Source organism: Struthio camelus, chromosome 6 (genome assembly GCF_040807025.1).
Source record: "Struthio camelus isolate bStrCam1 chromosome 6, bStrCam1.hap1, whole genome shotgun sequence".
Classification (NCBI taxonomy): Eukaryota; Metazoa; Chordata; class Aves; order Struthioniformes; family Struthionidae; genus Struthio; species Struthio camelus.
The window spans coordinates 24,405,966-24,424,197 of record NC_090947.1 but is presented as its reverse complement, the minus strand read 5'-3'; the positions used below and the strand labels follow the sequence as shown (position 1 = coordinate 24,424,197).

The 18,232-nt window shown below is 38.6% G+C and overlaps 1 protein-coding gene across 12 annotated transcripts in view; it reads left to right on the top strand.

The window, feature by feature from the left end:
- Positions 1 to 18,232, top strand: part of B3GALT1 (beta-1,3-galactosyltransferase 1) — a 201,261-nt gene that overhangs the window by 177,536 nt on the left and 5,493 nt on the right. For 9 of the 12 annotated variants that reach the window (XM_068948693.1, XM_068948700.1, XM_068948699.1 and 6 more), the window contains one exon: positions 17,675 to 17,713. The exons of 2 other annotated variants lie outside the window; for them this stretch is intronic. The gene's annotated coding sequence lies outside the window, so the exon portion shown is untranslated. Of the gene's footprint in view, positions 1 to 15,169; positions 15,341 to 17,674; positions 17,714 to 18,232 lie in introns of all 12 variants that reach the window. One more of the 12 variants, XM_068948701.1, reaches the window with a different exon arrangement.

Sequence of the window (18,232 nt, the reverse complement as noted above, 5' to 3'; positions counted from 1 at the left end):
AAATTGATCGATCTTCTCCACAAGCTTCTCAATATTTGATGATTTAGAGAGCTCTGCACTCTGGTTCTACTTTGCTTTCAAGTATCAGATGCTCAAAATATTTGGTCCTATCATTAAAGGATTGATTTTATGGCCATCCTTGTTATTTTAAACTCTTGCTTCCTGTTTTACACCAAACCAGCTACAAGCAACACATTTCACATACCTGGTTCACTCGGGCCATCCTTTGTGTTGTTTTAGTTCATAGGTGGTTCATGCCATGTATGGTGTTCTCTGATATCTTCAGTCTAACGAGACAGTTTGACATATTCTGTGAATCAGATGCAAACGGCAGTGGTCTGCCACACAGCAGATAACAGTAAAAGGAGTAGTTTATTCTGGAATAAGAGCATCCAAGTCCAACTAAAAAAAGTGGTAGTGTTGGTGATGATGATGATAGAAAGAAACTGCTTTCTGCAAATGTTTTGCTTGATCCAATTTGCAAAAGAATCTGACAAACAGCAACAGATTTAAGAAATAAAATTCAATGATTCCTGTCTTCTCCAGGATAGTTTTGATGAAAATTCTCTCATCAGCGCTACTTATAATAATACTGGTCACTCCAAAGTCTTCACTAAATCCATAATATTTGTAAATTACTTCAGCTTTGTCCTTTCTTATCATCATTTCAGAGAAAGTTCTAAGTATTCAAAGACAACTGTAGCATGCGCTGAGTTTCAATAATATTATATTAGACAGTGTCCAAGTTATTCTGAAGCATCATTATGGTGGTGTTTTACAAAATACTGGATATTTTCTAATTTTATATCTATAAGGAATTAAAAGTAGAGTTACCTGGATTTTAAACTTATTTCTGCCAGCTGAAAATGTTGAAAAATAATCCATGTCATACATTTCTAGTTTGCCAAAAGCTACCAAACTCAGTACAAGCTTTCCATGGACTCTCTTGGATTTTTAGTACAAAGAGAGAGAACAAGATTCCCTGGCCTAGACACAGAGCTGCTGGGATGCTGCCCCAGGGCCAAGACAACATGTAAAACAACTAGGGTACAGCTCGGAAGCAGACCTCCTCCACTAAGGGGTTCACTCTCATCAGCAGTCTGACTTCGTGGTATGCAGTCCAGGAGGTGCTACCAGGCCAGCCTCTAAAGCATTCCAGGTCTCTGGCCTCAAGTCTTTTTCAGACTGAACAAGGACTGGGTGGATCCATTTATTTTTTTAAAAAAAAAGCCTTTACTGCAGTATGAAGAAATATATCTTAAACTGACCAGCCATTGAGATTAAAGAGCAACAGTAACCCCATACTATCATTCTGTAAGACTCTGCGCTATGGAGCCAAACTGGACCGAGTGTAGTAGAGCCAAGAGTCACCATGGCTTTCATAAAGCAGTTATCCTGGTATGTAATTTATTGGATGAGAGGAGATATGCAAGAACAGCAAACAGAAGCTGATCAAGATAGTGCTGAGCACTCACAGCTCCCATTAAGTTCAATTGTATTTGCACTGCCAAATTTTATTAAAAACTTATTGCAAAGCAATAATAGTTAATTGGGGGTACTCTTCCTTGGTAAAAAGCAAAGATTGAAATAACAGACTATAGTAAGTTGTTATAGTCTTTTGGGCCTGACAAAGTTACATTGAAACAAAAAGTCATAGTGCCTTGAAGATTTTTCTTTCATTCCCTAGCATTTAATCTCAAATGTCAGTAGTAAAAGCTCTAACAAAATGAGTTTAATGGGCTATGTGGGCACTCAAGATCAGCTGCAAAACACAGAGTAGAAAGGCATTATTGAAGTGCCCTGACATATTCCTTTTCTGCATATATCAGATAAAGTTAGAGCTAAATGACTTTATAAAAGCACTGTAAAAGTAACTTCTGTCCACAGGACTTCAGAGTCTTAAAGAAGATCAATACTCAAATCTCTTATCATCCATCCACCCCTTCATTTCACCCCAGGTAAAGGGGGATTTATTAGGTGGAGAGGACTAAGAGCGTTCCAGCCTCCCATCAGCCTGTCTTCATCCCCAGTCGTTCTTCCCCTGTGGTGCTGGCATTTTTGGCTTTGGCTATACAGCCTATAGGAGGGAGAAGGAGGGAAGAGAGCATGTAGATTTTTTTATTATGTCCAGTTCTTACGCTTCACCTCATCTTGCAGCTGCACAAGGCAGGTGCCTGTCACAGATGTTTCCCTGGGGGTACCCTAACTAGCAAGCAATATACTGTGGGGGCAGCGGAAGCAACCGCCTTTCCTCCCACTGAAGTCATAGCATTCATTTGGCAAAGAATTCAAAGTTCAGGGGTGAGAGAGAAAATGCCCAAAAGTTTTATCCAGCCCAGCAGTCAGGACATGAGCTGATAGAGACAATTCCATTGTTTTGGTACCTGTTTTTTAAACTGAATATGTAAGCTTTTGCTGCAGTCTCTGGCAATGTGATCCAAAGGAACCTTTTTTGTCTTCCTTCCATTTTATATTATCTACCAGGGTGGCTGACAAATGACCGAGCTCTCAATTCAATATACCTGCTTTTAGAACCTTGCAGTTTTGTTCTTGTCACTGTTGGTCCCATCGTTCCTCAAATTAAAAGATGATACATCTAGACTTTTCGTTACTTGGCCAAGGCAACCGATAAACCATTTTTCATATACGATACCATCTGATGGCTTTTCTTCCATATGTGCCAGACATAGCTATAATTTACACGTTGTTTCCTGCCAGCCACGATAATAATCTGGTATTGTCTGAGGGAGAAAATCCTTTCAGTGGTCTTAATACAGCACATAGGTTACCTAAAGAACGTCTGTAGATTGAGTTTTCTGTTGTCTTATCACCAAGATGTTGCAAATCTCATCTGTGCTCCTTCCAGACATACTAAGTTAGTAATCCTACTCTCATTTAACTTGTCAGAGCACTTCTAAAAACAGTTCTTGTTTTTGGAGGATTTTTGATCTTTTCTATACCTCATGGCAAAGCAATCTTCTTAAAAGTGCTTTTCATACAAGCTGTCATTTTGAAACATTTAAAAATTATTATATAATACTGAATATTTTGGTCTGTCCTTTTTACATGGCAGCAACTATTGGTAATAGCTAATTAAAAAGACAGCATTTCACCATATTAAAATTGCTTTTTATGTCATAAATGTCAGTGCACTAACTTTAATTTACCATATTTTCTGGCTACCTTTCTGACTTTGAGAATGAGTGAACACCGTCAATACAACTAAAAAAGATCATGATAAACAAGTTGAAGCTGAAAGACGACTGACTTCCCCCAGCTGTTTTTGTCTCTGGATCTCTACTTATTTGAAGCTTTCTAGATTAAAGTGACATGTGTGTAAGCCACTCATAAGCGGTAACTTTTCCCCTAAGCATGTTCAGTCATTCTCAGAACCAGAAGGTGGATCATTCTGCCTTTTGTTACTTAGTGAATGCGCAGTTCACATCAGATTTAGTTTGAAGACAACTTTAAAAAAAAAAAAGCCTTTGTGTCAGCAGGAGCAAGACTCAGATATCAATCTAGTGAAAAACTACTTATTCCTCAATTGGAAGACATGGTGATCTATCTCATCTGATTTTTATTACAGTTTTCTATATATTTCATTATAGATGCTAAAGGTTATTTTTAAAAAGATTGCTGGGAAATCCCAAACACAAAGCATTTAGTTTCAAAAGCCAGATAAATGACTTAATCACAACAACGGAAGTATGGCATTTGTGATACCCAAATACTTCTTCTCGGTTTTACTTTGGATGTACTAAAAAGAGAAGAATCACAGGTAAACTCAAGGCACTACTATTTGTAGTTGAGCTAACAGAATCTCAGAGGAATTTAGCAACTCAGCTTTGAGGTACAGAAGAAAAAGAGTATCAGCTTCACTTTGGCTCTTGCCATCCTAGTGGTGGACACTTTTACGAACATTTAGAGTGAAAATATACCAAATTTCACCACTCAAAACATTTGGATGAAGCTTGTTAATTAGGTTTGCCCTGAAGACAGAGGTTTGACCCAATACGCAAGTAGCGCTGGGATCTGAGGAGTAGGTGATTGATACACTACCTTCAAAACCGTACCTTGGGATTACATTTTGCCAAAATATTATATAACCCTTGGCAAGCTACCTGCAGTCTTTCCCTCGTTACACCATCTGGAGAAAACAACAACAGCAATAAAACCCTGACATGCGCATTCTGCCTTGGCAAAGGCACATGTGGGAGGGAGAACTGTCTACCTGAGCCAAAAGCTGCCGTTTGCTTCTAAAAAGGAGCTCTGGCTGATTCAAAGGCTTGTGACAATGATACAATCCTTCACTGTGCTTTCATTTTGTGTCAAAATCAGAAAATCACATTATCTTTTGAATAGCAGCGCATTCTCAAACACTTTACTATTCATGCCCTGGAAAACTGCTGTATGCATGAACAAGTTTACTGTCAATATCCAATTAAGTTTCCAGATTATGTTCTAATGTGATCTCAGTGGAGTCAACGGATACAAAGAATCATTAGTTGCTGTGAAAACAAATGAGCAAAGGAGAAAACGGGCGAGTTCTTCAATTCTCCCTTTTTTTAATTCACAGAAGTACTTGAATCAATTTCCAAAACATTTCTGTAACCAGTGGAATTTAAACCTAAATATTTAGTAGGCAAAAGGCAAACAATTACTTGTTTGCAACTGATGGAAGAGGAAGAGAGAGGAGTCATTCGCTTGGTCTTAGCCTGGTGGAAAGAAACCTCATGGCTGTTGCTACCAACTTCAGGCAAACAGGACAAAAGGGGAGCCGTCAACTGCAGGACGATCGCTTCAGGTACCACCGTGGCTCAGGAAAGGGCTCTACCCCAGCCGCGTGCGTCAGGCCTGGACAGCCCCTTCACTGGCCTTTTGCACGGCTGTAAGGCTGATCATGGAACTGATCGGATTAAAAATAGCCAGCTAAAATAAATAAATAAATAAATAAATAAATAAATAAATAAATAAATAGAGGGTGAGAATTATAGCCAACCTCGTGCGAACACCTATAAGGTAATATGCGTTAATTGCCACCGGCAGAGAGATTTTTTGTTCTTCCTAACCAGCCTTTCAGAAGACCAAATATAAGTATAGTGCTTGACCTTACCCTGCTCTCATAGGGATGGCAGGAAGCCAACCATGCTTCTGCCTTGGGTATATTGGGATGGCATTACTACCCAGTTTCCTCTCTTAATACACCCAACTTAATAAGCTAAGCAATACAAGTAAATATTTTGTTCCCTGTCTCCATAGGCTGAATACTGAAATTGCTACATAAAGTTAATGCAGCTATCCAGTGAATAAAACCTCGTTCACGTCAATACAATACAAATTAATCTATAAATAAACAATAGAAGGCTTGTTAGGCTATCACCATCAGCCATTTTAGTAAGCAAAGACTCAAGATTTTCCCTCCAAGGAAAAAGTGAATGAAAAGACGAAATCCCTTTTCTGCAGGATGTGCATGTGGCAAGGGGTAGAGAGGGAAGGAAGATTACCAGAAACATGGGTTAGAGCAAGTAAAAAATGATCTGAGAAAAAAAATCTGAGGAACTTCCCATTTTGGAGTTGAATTGATCCAGTCAGTGTACAAGGGGAAGAACTGGAAAGGAATTGTCTTCCCTAATTTGCGTATATTTGTCCCCGAATGAATTAATACCTTACTGGTGATCTGCAGTTGGCATTTAAGTGAGCCTTGCTGCCTGGCATTGGAATTATTCCCACGTTTGTTCCCAAAAAGAGAAAACAAACTCAACCACTTTTTTTCTTGGCTTCCTTTTCCCTGAAATATATACCTAACATTACAGCTTAGAAAGGAGAGTGAATGGCAGATGGCAGCATTTTCGCAAAGTATGTACACACTGAGCTATATAGACTGGCAAAATAATTTGTTCAAAGAAAGAGATAAAGAGAGAGATAGCTTTTCTTGGAGAGTGCAAGAAAAACAAAAAATTGAAATCCACTTTAAAAAGTATGGGGCAGCTCTTTTACCACCTATTTGAAAGAAACCACCAAGAAATCCTTTATATCCCTTTGGAGCATTACACTTTACTGCACTGGTAGCAAGAAAGACTTTTAAGAGAACAATGGGAAATGCTGCATATTTAGTTTGCTTGTCCTCCCCCTCACCTTGAGCCACCCAGTAAAGGAAGGCTACAGTGAGCACAATACCCCAGGCAGGGTTTCCCGACCCAGCACGATTTAGTCAGACATCCCCTTCTGCTGGAGCTGCAGACACTGCCTCTCCAGCAGTTCTTACCCCCGCGAACAGCAGGAAAGCAATCTTTTCTCCTGAGCAGCAGGGCCAAGGGTTCCTGATGTTTGCATCAATCCTCATGTTTCTGGGCTTTTTTCATGAGGAGAGTGAGTCAGAATGCATCTTCCTCCCTGCTAGACAGAAAGCGCCAAAGGAAACACTGGCTGTGTCACCTAATGGACTCCCACAGGAAGCAGAGTCACACAGCAAAGCTCCATTTCTCCCGTGTCCTCTGGGATCCCACACCAGTTGGCCTGACAGCTGCTTTACTGCATTTCATATCACTTTTGATTCATGCTGCCTTTGATATCAGAATAGATGGGAGATAAATGGAATCACAGATTACAGAGTACTTTAATATCTCTTTTGTTCAAGAAATCTCTCAGATTAAAATAATACTGAAAGGAGATCGCCCAAAGAGATGGAAGGCTTTAGGATGTTGAGGGAGATCTGCACAAAATTTAAACATGCTCAGAAGAATCCCCATTGTTTCCAGAATCCCATTTGGTTATGAGCCAAATATCATCCTCCTGAGAAGGTAAAATTCATACTATTTATATGGCATTCTCTTCTGATTCTACTGATTTAGTACCCCTGAAGTTTAGAAAATGCTCAGACGGAAGGTTTGATCTTATGTTGCCTCTATAAGAAAGAGTTTCCCAGAAGAATGTCGCTCTGTGAAAGCGTTCTGTTTAATTCTTACAACCCTGAGATCTGTATTAAGATTTGGACCCTGATGGGCATTGCTTGGCAGATTTTATTGCTGTATCACCTGCCTCCTTGGGGTAAGCAGCTGCTCGGTGAACTTGTGTTTGTAAAGCTCTTGAAGATCCACAGATGGAGAGGAAAGAGAAGTAATCTATATTTTTACACTGTGTATTTTTGTACCCTCTCTCGCCTCAAGGACTGGCCTTGAATACACAGATAACTAAGGCATAACATGCTTCCCTTCAGGCATAGTGACAGAACATACATACTGTTTACTGCTTCACAAAGTTAATTTCCATCAGTTGTGCATTATTTTCATATCCAAGCAGAAACTAACATATCTCAAAGTAAAGTGGGTGGTAAAAGGAGAATTTTGTCTGTTGAGACTGCATCAAAATCAACGCAAACAACCATCCTCCGTGTCATCAGTGTTACCAATGTAACACACCAAAGCTGAATGACAGATAGCACTGAGCAATTGCTACGCGCGAGTTACTGCGTAATCTCTCTGAAGCAGTGGTGTAATCACACACTCCGCACAGCACAGTATAGTCTACGTAAGAATGAAGCTGGGAGGAGGAAGGCTGCTTTGCCTGCTTTTCGAGCCTGTATAAACTTCAGGCCATCCTTATATAACACTGTTTTGCAGATATTTTGAGAAATCCTTCAGTACAGACAATGAGTCTACATTTACACCTACTTCAACCCGCTGGGGACCACACAATTACGAGTGGAGAAGCCAGCTGAAGAGTCTCCAATTATTCTGAGAAGTTGCAGTTGCATTGGTTACGCTTCTGTAACCACCATAAGAAAAGAGAAAGCAAAATGTGCCAGCAGCATAACGAGCCCACAGAAATAGGCCCGTTCTTTCCCTGCAAGTTTAGGGAAAGAAAGACTAATGCGCAGGCACACACATTAGGAAGAAGTTCACTTAACTGTTTTCCTAGTTATCAGTCACTGCAAAAAACCCTAATTGGGAAGACTCACAGATAAAAGATATAAGATATTAGACCTAGTATTCCTGGCTACTCGCACTGTTCTTCAGGATTTTAAATTTATGCTCCCTAGTGAAAACTTTAAAGGTACATACGAAGGACATCTCTAATGACACAAGCGATAAAAATAAGCGGAAACAGGAATTCAGACTTGCTCTTCACCAGAATGCAGTTCTTCCAGCAGCCTGATTAGATGCTTGAGATTGTCAGCCATAGTCTGTCTGTCTGGGAGATAAAGTTATTAACAAGAAATTCTAACTATTCATCAATAGCAGTTTGTGAAATACTTCCTCAATTTTTGTCTGCAACTCTCACAGGGCTCCAGTTAAACTCTGATCTGATCACAAATGAAAAAGTTGTTACCTAGCTACTTTTTCCAAAGACATTTAAGTTTCTTTCACCGAGACTAATAGACAAGGAACAATTTTGGTAAAGGAAATAAAAATGAAAGATTAAAGAAACATCCGTTGGGGGAAGAGGGTGGACTATGTAGGCATAAGTGATTACCGGAATGGGTGTACAGTTTAGCTACAGAGGCACTGACTCATTAGGATTCCAAGCAGTATTTTCAACCTTCTCTCTCATTTAAGGGAGTAATTTGCTGCATTTTTGAAATAACTTGGAACAGTAAGGACAAATTTACTCCTTTGGATTTACATGGATATATATCTACCCATCTACCAAAGCACAAAAATGCAAATCAAAATATAAGAATTCCATTATTTGATTAATCAAAAGTCTTCAATTGCTATGAGCCCATCTTTAAGCCCCTGCCACAAGAGATATGGCTTCTTGTGTTGAATACACGTTCTTTGAATGTGCAAGTACAGTGTAGTACAATGGTCTTTTCAGCTGTAAACTTCAGAAATCTAAATGCTGGCAAATTGACCTGGATCATGCCTGTTAAATGCTCCATTTATGCTGGTTGAGAGAGTCCAACACTAGCTTGCTCTTCAAGGTTCATAGTTTTGCAAAAATGCCCACTTCTGAGGTTGAAATTTTCTTGTTCAATCCCCAGCAAAAGTATGTTTTCATTTATTTTTAAGTTTGAGCAAAATCCCACCTGTCATTTAGCTATGACAAAGTGAAAAGAAACATTTTTTCTAGTCTTCTTTATATAGGCAATTACAGATCACTGACAGCTGAAAGTGCTGGCCCTCAAACAGACTTGGCTGCGCTGTGGTCAATGGACCTGTAATGATTTACACCAGCTGATGGCTACACCAGCTCCTTCATTGGAGAGTACCACTCCATGTATTTAAGGCAAACGGCCTAAGCCAACAGAATGCCATTCCCCTTCCTTTCAGTGCAAAGAGTAGGCAAATCCCACTTTTCCTTTTTTCTTTCTCTTTAAAATAACTTCTGTATTTTTGAAAGTACAGCGGGCACTACAGTCTCTCAGAGCACGGAAAGCATCAGGGATATCTACCAGCTGGTGGGGAGGGGGTGCAGCCAGCTGTAGGCAGCCCCTACACAGCTATGTCAGAGCTGTATTTATTTGCCACTGCCAGATTTAAGGGATGCTATTAAAAAAACATGTTCCTATAAACTGAAGAATTTCAATCATGACAATTACTCCCCTCACTCTCACACCACTCCCTGCCCCCCCATCCCACCAGTGCGTCCAAGAAAGACTGAATTTTCACAGATTTGAAGATAAATCATCCGGTATAAATGTGTCCCATATTTTCCAGGTTGAAGCAAAACTCATTTGGTTGTTTGGATTTTTTTTTCCTTAATGTTACAGTTCTGTGAGAGACAAGTGCAATTTTGACAGCAACAGCTTGCATTAAGTGTATCACAAATACTTCACAGAGGGAGTTAAAAACTTCAAGCATGGCTTATAAATAACTCACAGAGATAAATGCTTTACAACATATCCTCACATTAATTATTGTAATGCAAAAAAGAACTGCAACCTGTTCCTGGACAGAGAAAAGCTCTGGGACCTCTTCAATATAGGGAATATTTCCATGGAAAGGAAAAGAAAGAAAATCCATTGGCCACAGGGTCACTGCATCCAACAATTTCCTTGGACATCTGACAATATTTAATGTTTTGTCTTAAGCACCAGAAGCTATACTATTTTGTGATCACCCAAACTTACTTTTCACGTAAAGAAGCTTTTAGCCTAATTGCTGTGGAGAAAATGAGAAAATAAATGAAGAGAATTCAAACCATTTCAGCCTTTTAAAAATCTCCATATTCTTAAGCCAATGCTTTTTTGGGCTTAGCAATACATTTACCAGAGAAAGCAAGCTACCATCTTATAGACTGCGCTGATCTCAAGATGATCAAGTAGCCAGCCATAAGGCATCTCTCTTAAAGAAGAGCACGTGATTTTTCAACCTACCACTGGCCCAGTTTGGTCACTAAGGCTTTGCACTGAGGACAGGATATGCCCACTAAAACTCTGGTCCAGGTAGAAGTGGGAAACTCCTTAAATGTCAGTTGAAAGAAACATGCTTACTCCGATGTTACAGCTTTTAATATCTTCAAGACATTAACATGTTATGTAACATGTTCATAATATCTAGAAATCAAGTAACTCCTAAAATAATAAATGAATTGTCCAGAAATAGCTTCACATTATCCAAGGGAAGAGGGGCAAATCTTGTAATCCAGGTTTAGTATTAAGAAGTTCCTGAATAGAATATACTTAACATCATCATTAACAGGAAAAGATATAATAATTACCATAAATACAGTCGCTGGATACATACAATTGAAATATGGAAGAAAGCCATTAGTAACTGTCTATCAATGACAGCTATGCTCTGACACATTCATACATAGCAAAAATTAGAGTTTTCAGACTGTGGTGCCCCCAGTTTTGATTAGGTTTAAAAGTGAAGTTCCCCAAGCATCATGACAGATACCCTGATGGACAGGTTCAGAATTCTTTAGAACTTTTCCCAGTAAATCCAAAAGTTTTACTTTTTTGTATTTTTCCTCCAGTTTCCCCTGATAGCATGTGAGTTATGGGAAGTAGATTCATTATCCAGTTCAGTGACTTATCCTCTCCATAGACATTTTAAGTATGACTTCAGGTTTTCCAGTCTTCACATAATTGTTACTCCTCCTTTTTGTGGCAAAGATTAATTGAGAATGGCAGTACTGCTAGGGTAGGCATCTATACAATCAAGGCCATTGTCATCTATTCTTAGTGTCATAACCCAGACTGCCACCTCCCAGGCTTCTCTATGAATATAAAGCAAATCAAATAGTGAAATTTAGGAAGATTACGACAAGAACAGCACTATTTGATTTCAAACTCTATTACCTGAAGGTAATTTAACCTATCAATGGTTGTAATAAGTTATGTAAAGTTGTTTCATGAGTACTAAAGACTTTGTTAAAGTAGTTTTAAAGGTCTTCCCCTTCCCCCTTTTTTTAAGAACTCAGAGGCGCTCTTTTTTTGTCCTATACTTCAACTAGATGCAAAATATTGTAACCAATTTGGTGGTGACATGAGTTAAGGAACCTTGCTGTGAGATTGCACAATAGAGCACAGCACAATTGCTAAAGAAAATAATGGTTGTGGCTATGGTAACCCAAAGTGAAATATGTTATTTGCATCAGTTTATAACCATACTGAGATGCAATTTACACTTTACTGCTACAACAGGCCATGATTGATGTAATCACAAACGACCTATCACAACATGAAGTCACAAAGTGTTTTTTAAAACTGTTTCTGAAAAGCATTCATGAGGAAAAAATGCACAGATTTGACACTTGACATCTCCCGGACAACTTTTTTAAAAAAGAAAGAAAAAGATTTCTGCTTAAAACTATTCTGCTTGTTCAGTTTATGTTCTTCATTTCTCTTCTCTCCCCTTTAGTTAGTGCTAAGAATATTGGCTTAAAATACCTGCTACTAATGTCAACAGCAAAACTCCTATTAACACCAGCACGGCCTGGCTCCAGGTAAATCACTTGCAATCAGCAATAAAACATATCAGAACTCCTGACTGGTATTGCCCAAACTATTATTTGGGCAATAAATCTAGCTATTAACCATTCTACATATAATATCTGGCCTAGCATTGTCAGTTTACTAAAGCTTTAAAACTCATCCATCACATGGCCAGTCCTCAGGTCTGGTCTCTTCTTTCATCTCTCACCTCAAAGTCAGCTGTGTGATACCACAGTTGGACACTCCGCAGAAGATTATGCAATCCAAACACAGAATGATTACGAGCAAGAGGTATTTAAAAAAAAAAAGGGGGGGGGAGGGGAGGAGGAAAAAAACAACCACAAAGAACAGAAATAGAGGTACTGAAATTTTAAGTTGAGACATGCTAAATGGGATTAAAAGTCACTTGAATTTCTTATGAATACCAAACTTTAAGAAATCTTACTGTTTTCTGGTTAGCAAACCAACTGTGAACGTTTCACTTACTTGAAATACCCAAACCCATACAGTCATGATATCCAGTTTTGGACAAGCTTGTGTTTTTGACCATCACCACTTTGACCTCTATCCTCAGCACAGAGCATTTCAAGGCTGGTTTTATTCAGAGCCAGGTTTACTAAGAAGATAATGGAGCTACAGGAAATCTCATGTGGTCAAATCTGGTGCAATCCTTACTCCTGGGCATGAGAGAAGGCAGCTACTCCCAATTCGCACCATGCACTCTGTGTAGGAATATTACTGAATGGGAAAGAGCCAACCTTGGAGCTCTCAAGTCTGCTCTCCACAGAAAATATTTTTGAGCTGCAAAACTTGGATGGAAATTTATAGCTCCAGGGCATCTGACACATCCTCCAAACCGGAGAGAAAGGCTGCTCCAACTAGAGCTGAAATCCCACCTCAGTACATCGCCAGCCAAAGAACAGTCCCTAATGCCAAGCTCACATGTTTTCTAACCAAAAGCTTACCCTAGTCCTCAGAGTTATGAGGAATTTGACATTTGTATTGATCCAAATACTCCTAAATATTTTTTTCTACTGTTTGGAAAACTATACTTCACAGCTTAATCATACTGAAAATTGTTGGCCTTTTCACTTGTAAATTATTTGGTTGAGAAAAATAGGTGCATGATTCTTTCTTAAAATATCTAATATTTATTTATGCAAATATATTAAGAAGAATGAGAAAACCAAAGCAATGAAAATATAACTTAATTAAGTAGGTTATCTCAGCAGTTCTAGAAGAAGTAGAAAATCCTACCTTTATCGACATACTTCCTTCAAAAAAGAACAGAGTGGAAAATACAGAGAAGGCATTCATACACAGATTTGCTTTCATGTTGGATATCTTTTAATTCTGAAAAAACTCTGCAGTGGCATTTTAAAGGTTAGAGAAGTTGCAATAGGATGGTCACATTTACTGGAAACTCTAACTAAAGCTTATGTTTTCCCTATATCAGATTTAGAAGCTTTTCAAAAAATTTCCTAATCCATAGCCATTCTTACTTTTCTTTCACATTAAGAGCAGGTAGTAAATATTGAGAAGTAATTTGTATATCTCAAAAGTAATTGAGGAGATCAATTCTTTAAGTCAGTCATGAAACATAGTATAAAAACATCTGCAAATCAGCATTTGTGCGTACAGAATTGGTAGCATGATACTTGCTTTTACGTTCAGCTAAACGTCCATCATCAATATTTCTGTGAACAAGGAATGATTCTACACATATCTGCATATCGTAAATAGCGTATCTTAAAAAGTGGTCTGATTTTCAGAAAACATTCATCCTAGCAGCCTTGGAAGGAAGAGAAGGGAAACCAGCCTCCTTTAAAACATGATAGCTGAGACAGCCCAAAACAGAGACACTGACTTTTCTAAAATATTTGGAACTGAAGTGAATGTTTGTACTTTCTTCTCCCCAACTCCAGACTTCTACATTTATTACTATCCTTTTCCTATATATTCTAGAGAAGAAAGTCTTCCTTTTCAGCATCAATTTGGTTTCAGGTATGTTCCAAGATCTATTTTGTTCAGGCAGAACAAAAACATCTGCAACATCCAAGAAAACTTCGGAGAAGGTTGCCAGAGAAGGCTTGCAATCTCCTGTTATATCACCTATGCCATCTGTCCAGAATTTCCTCAAGAAATTACTGTGAAAGGATAAAGCCAGGAACAGAACAGTTTCCCAAAACTTCTCTGCAGATATGTTCTTGATGTTCAGGATAATTATCATCTGAACAAGATTCTACAATAATCACAGACTTTTACTTGGGTAATTTAAGGACTTCATAAACAGTAAAGAGGTTTTAGTCTCTCGGTCCATGCACAGACAAAAGCCGTGAACACAGAAAACTCTTACCAAAATATCTCCTTATGGAAAATTATTACCATTTGTTATGCTTATTAAATAATTTGGCAGCAGCATTCCCTCTTTTTTCAGGGAAAGGAATAGGTGTATTTTGGCAGAGATACAGAGAGTTACTTTGGCTCAGTCGTGCTCTGTCCAACAGGCTCTGGGGACTCAGGACAAGCAACTGCAGTATCCCTTGGCTCCTCACCTGGGACCTTGCCCAGGGCTCAGCATTGTGACTGCCTCCACCCAACACCTATGTTATGCCTCCGCGGCAGATAGCGACAGGGTATGGATTACGACTGGCAATACAGCGGGCTTCTAGAGTTGTGGTTTCTAACATATTCATCCACTGTGACCTAACTACATTTATGCAGCTGGACTTGTATATGACAACTGAGTTAGGCTTTATTGAAAGGAAAAGATCAACACCCTCTGATCAGAAGCAGCAACATCCTAAAATCTGCAGTTGGTGAAAAACATTTACTAAACTTAATTTTATGCCTGCCTGAAAATTGCCCATGAACAGTTAGCAAGATTCTCAAATGTGCTCATTATCTGGAGGATTATTCTAGATGTGCAGTCAGCTCATAAAAGGTTTGCTGCAAATACTCACAGGCTCGCTCAGGTCAATTACTTACACGAGTTACACAATACTGCTTCTGTTCTCTAACTGGATGGCTTCTCTGGCTTGCACAGCATGAACTGGTGAATAGCACAATTAAGTACACAACTTTGACTCACAATATGGGAGCATTATGCTAAACATTTGCTTTTCAACATCATCTATCCCTGCAAAGCTTGAGCCTTTGATTACTACTAGGATGACAGTGAGGTTGGGAAAAGGGATAGATTGAATTAAAACATTCTAAGAACAAGGATCTCAGAGCTTAACGTCACTGCTACCCTGCTAAAAAAGCTTTCTTTTCCCTCCACAGAACAGAGAAAAGGAGGTGACACATCCCTTGGCCTGTGACAATGTCCCCAAATGTGACACGCCCTATCCCAATAAACAAAATCCAAAGCTGATACAAACTCTCTGCTCGCTCTGCGACAATCCACATCCTGCCACTGGAGGGTCTTCAAACAAATTTCAACAAAAAGTTCAAGTTAGTTAAAAAAAAAAAAAAAAAGATTCTTGCAGTGACAATACATTGAATTCAGTATCAGCACCAGTAACACAAAAAATTTATTCATGAATTTGGTATGCATTTTAGTGTTTACTGTGGCTTTTGAGATATTTACTACTGAATAGGTTAGAAATATTCTGAAGAACTTAGAGGCTCTTTACCCTAGGAGTTAAGCGCACTGCTAAAAGAACAACAATAATATATAGACCTGAAAGTGCTTGCAGTTGTTTGAATGTTCGTTTGAAAGTAGTGATTTTATTTCATTGCAGCTTAATCCTCCTCTCTTCCAAATGAGATAGCTGACACAAAGGTTTAACACTCTCTGAACACATTAATTTTACATTTTTATTAATGTTTTTGTAATTCGTGCCCTTGACGTGCAAGCCTCTCATACTGCACGGCAGCAGAACTTAGTTTCAGGTCACACAACACATTGCAAGGGAAAGGTTTATGTTATGGACTTTGTTACCATGAATAATTTTGCAAGATGCCTTTGTGACTAACCCTAAATACAGGAGTAGCTTTAGTGAAGTTTGGGTTAGGCATCTGTTTAGTTCCTTGCTGATTCAGGGCCTTTAATATCTGAATTTGGTAACTGCTGAAATTTTTGACTGCTAAATCCTCACTAATGAAACATATTATAGTGCTTAGTTCATGTTTTCCTACCTAATCAAGCCATGTATTTTCTCTCTTATGCAAAGTCAGCGTTATTGGAATTACTGTGCAGGAACAAAGTTACTGGAAATAATTTGTATGAACTTTTACCCTATGGCCAAAAAAAAAATGAAGTGACATAGCTACTTATCTAACCTCCCTAGCACTCTGAATCTACAAGGAGAGAGATTGCTGCTGAAGGGGCCAGCAATCATTCAGCTGGAATGAAAGAGCAAGACTCCTCAGAGCAAGCTTTCTTTTGTATTTGCACTATTTACCAACGTTGTTTGCCTTATTTTCTGCTGAATCTGTTTTTGGTCTATAGACCAAAAAATCAGTTGAAGCAGGAACACGAACTTTAATCTTCCATGTCACAGCAGAGTGCGAATAGCAGAAGTATTTCTGCTGTTCTGTGGTGGGTCTCTCTCCTTTTGTTTTGTTTTGTTTTTCCCTACAACATCCTAAACAAGTAATTAAGTTTAAAACGTCACTTGTCAGGAAAAGTACAGCCAATTCACCCTTAACCACTTCGCCTGCACTTTGCTCAGAAGTTACCATAGGGAAGACACGAAACATTCCAGACCTAGGAATCTAAACTCTTATTTTTCTTTAGAAAAAATAAGTAGAAAAGAACTTAACAAAAAAAAAAAGGATGTCAACAGATATCAATTTGAGGGCCACTATAAGAATTATTCATTCTGGACAAACAGTATCTGTAGATCTGTAGTTTTTGTGGGAGGTGATGAAATCTGTGTGCATTTAGCGAAGGTTAGGCTGTTTCTCTGCTGTCTTTACACCTCAGTGTGAAATAGTGACATAGGATAACAAGTCATTGATAACTTTGATAACTTACTTCAGTGGGACTCTATTTGGACAAAAACTTAGCAACAGAGCACCTGGCTAGAGACTGCTGTGCCTGCTTCTGCAGGGCCAGACTCTCACCTGCTTGTTGAGAAAGGGAGAAGACAACATACACATGCAACGTGGGGGCTCCTTAAAAAGCATTTTGATTTAATTCAAACATGCCAGAGTGGTGTGGAAACTTAGAAAGGATATTTCTAAGATAGGGCTTTTATTTTTTATCTGAAATCATACATTTTGTACTATCCAAAGTAAACAATACATATTTCAGAGTCACTTTTGTAAAGGTTATCCATTACATGCTTCTACTGTCTTTCAGTTCTGAAGCAATGTAACGAGGAAAAATCCATGAATTTGGAGCCCTACAGACCAGCACTATTAACTGCTGGTGTGCCTTGGCCAGTCAGCATCGATCCTGCAGGTTTAATGCAGCCTGTCGCATTTCTATGAAATGATGATAAACAAGCTTTTCCAGGAAATATCCTGAGGGTAAAGCAGGCTTCAGGGCTGGAACTTCTCTGGACCAAAGGAAGCTTAAAAGCAGCCTGATGCAGGATGCAGGACACAGGACACAAATGCAGCAGTCAGGAAAGGCCTGCGATTGGGTACCTTGCTTAGATATGCAGATGCTGAGTAAAGTGACACTATTAATAGATTGCCATTGTGATTTATCTTACATGGTACACAGATGATGTTTTGGGTTTTTTTTTTCCCCCTCCATGAAAAATAAAGCCTAGTTTGGGGGAAGAGGAGAAGAAAGCCAGTAAGAATAATTAAATTGTATCAATTTATTTCTAGACATTTATGGATTCTACTTGGATTCTGATCTTTACATGGGTAAGACAACATTTACCTAGTATTTTCTCTACTATAGTTATGTGTAATAATCGGTGCAAAACTGTTTTATTTCCAGAGTAGTGTTACTGCTAGCTAGGCAGATGTTAACATCATTTAGGCCAAACTGGAATTGCAGATATTTACATGCATACTAGCTAACAAATTTATTGATCCTAAGATAAATCACATTCTTTTCACTCTAAGTAATTTAAGAAATGCTCCATAGCATATTTTGAAAGATTATAACTGCCCAAAAAGGCTAAGAAGCAAGAAAATGGTAAGAAAACAGAAGAGGCTTTACAGGAAGTTAACTGAAAAGCCAACACGCTATGCATACTTAATTTTTTTACTGGATATTATCTACAATAATTTATCAATCATAAAAGCATTCCTTCAGTTGTAATGCTATATTCTAGTACAGTGTCTTGCATTGTGGTACTTCATGAGAAATAAAGGACGTCTGAGAAACATGTTAATAGATGTAGCTTATTAAGGGCCAGTCATATTTAAGTTCATTTT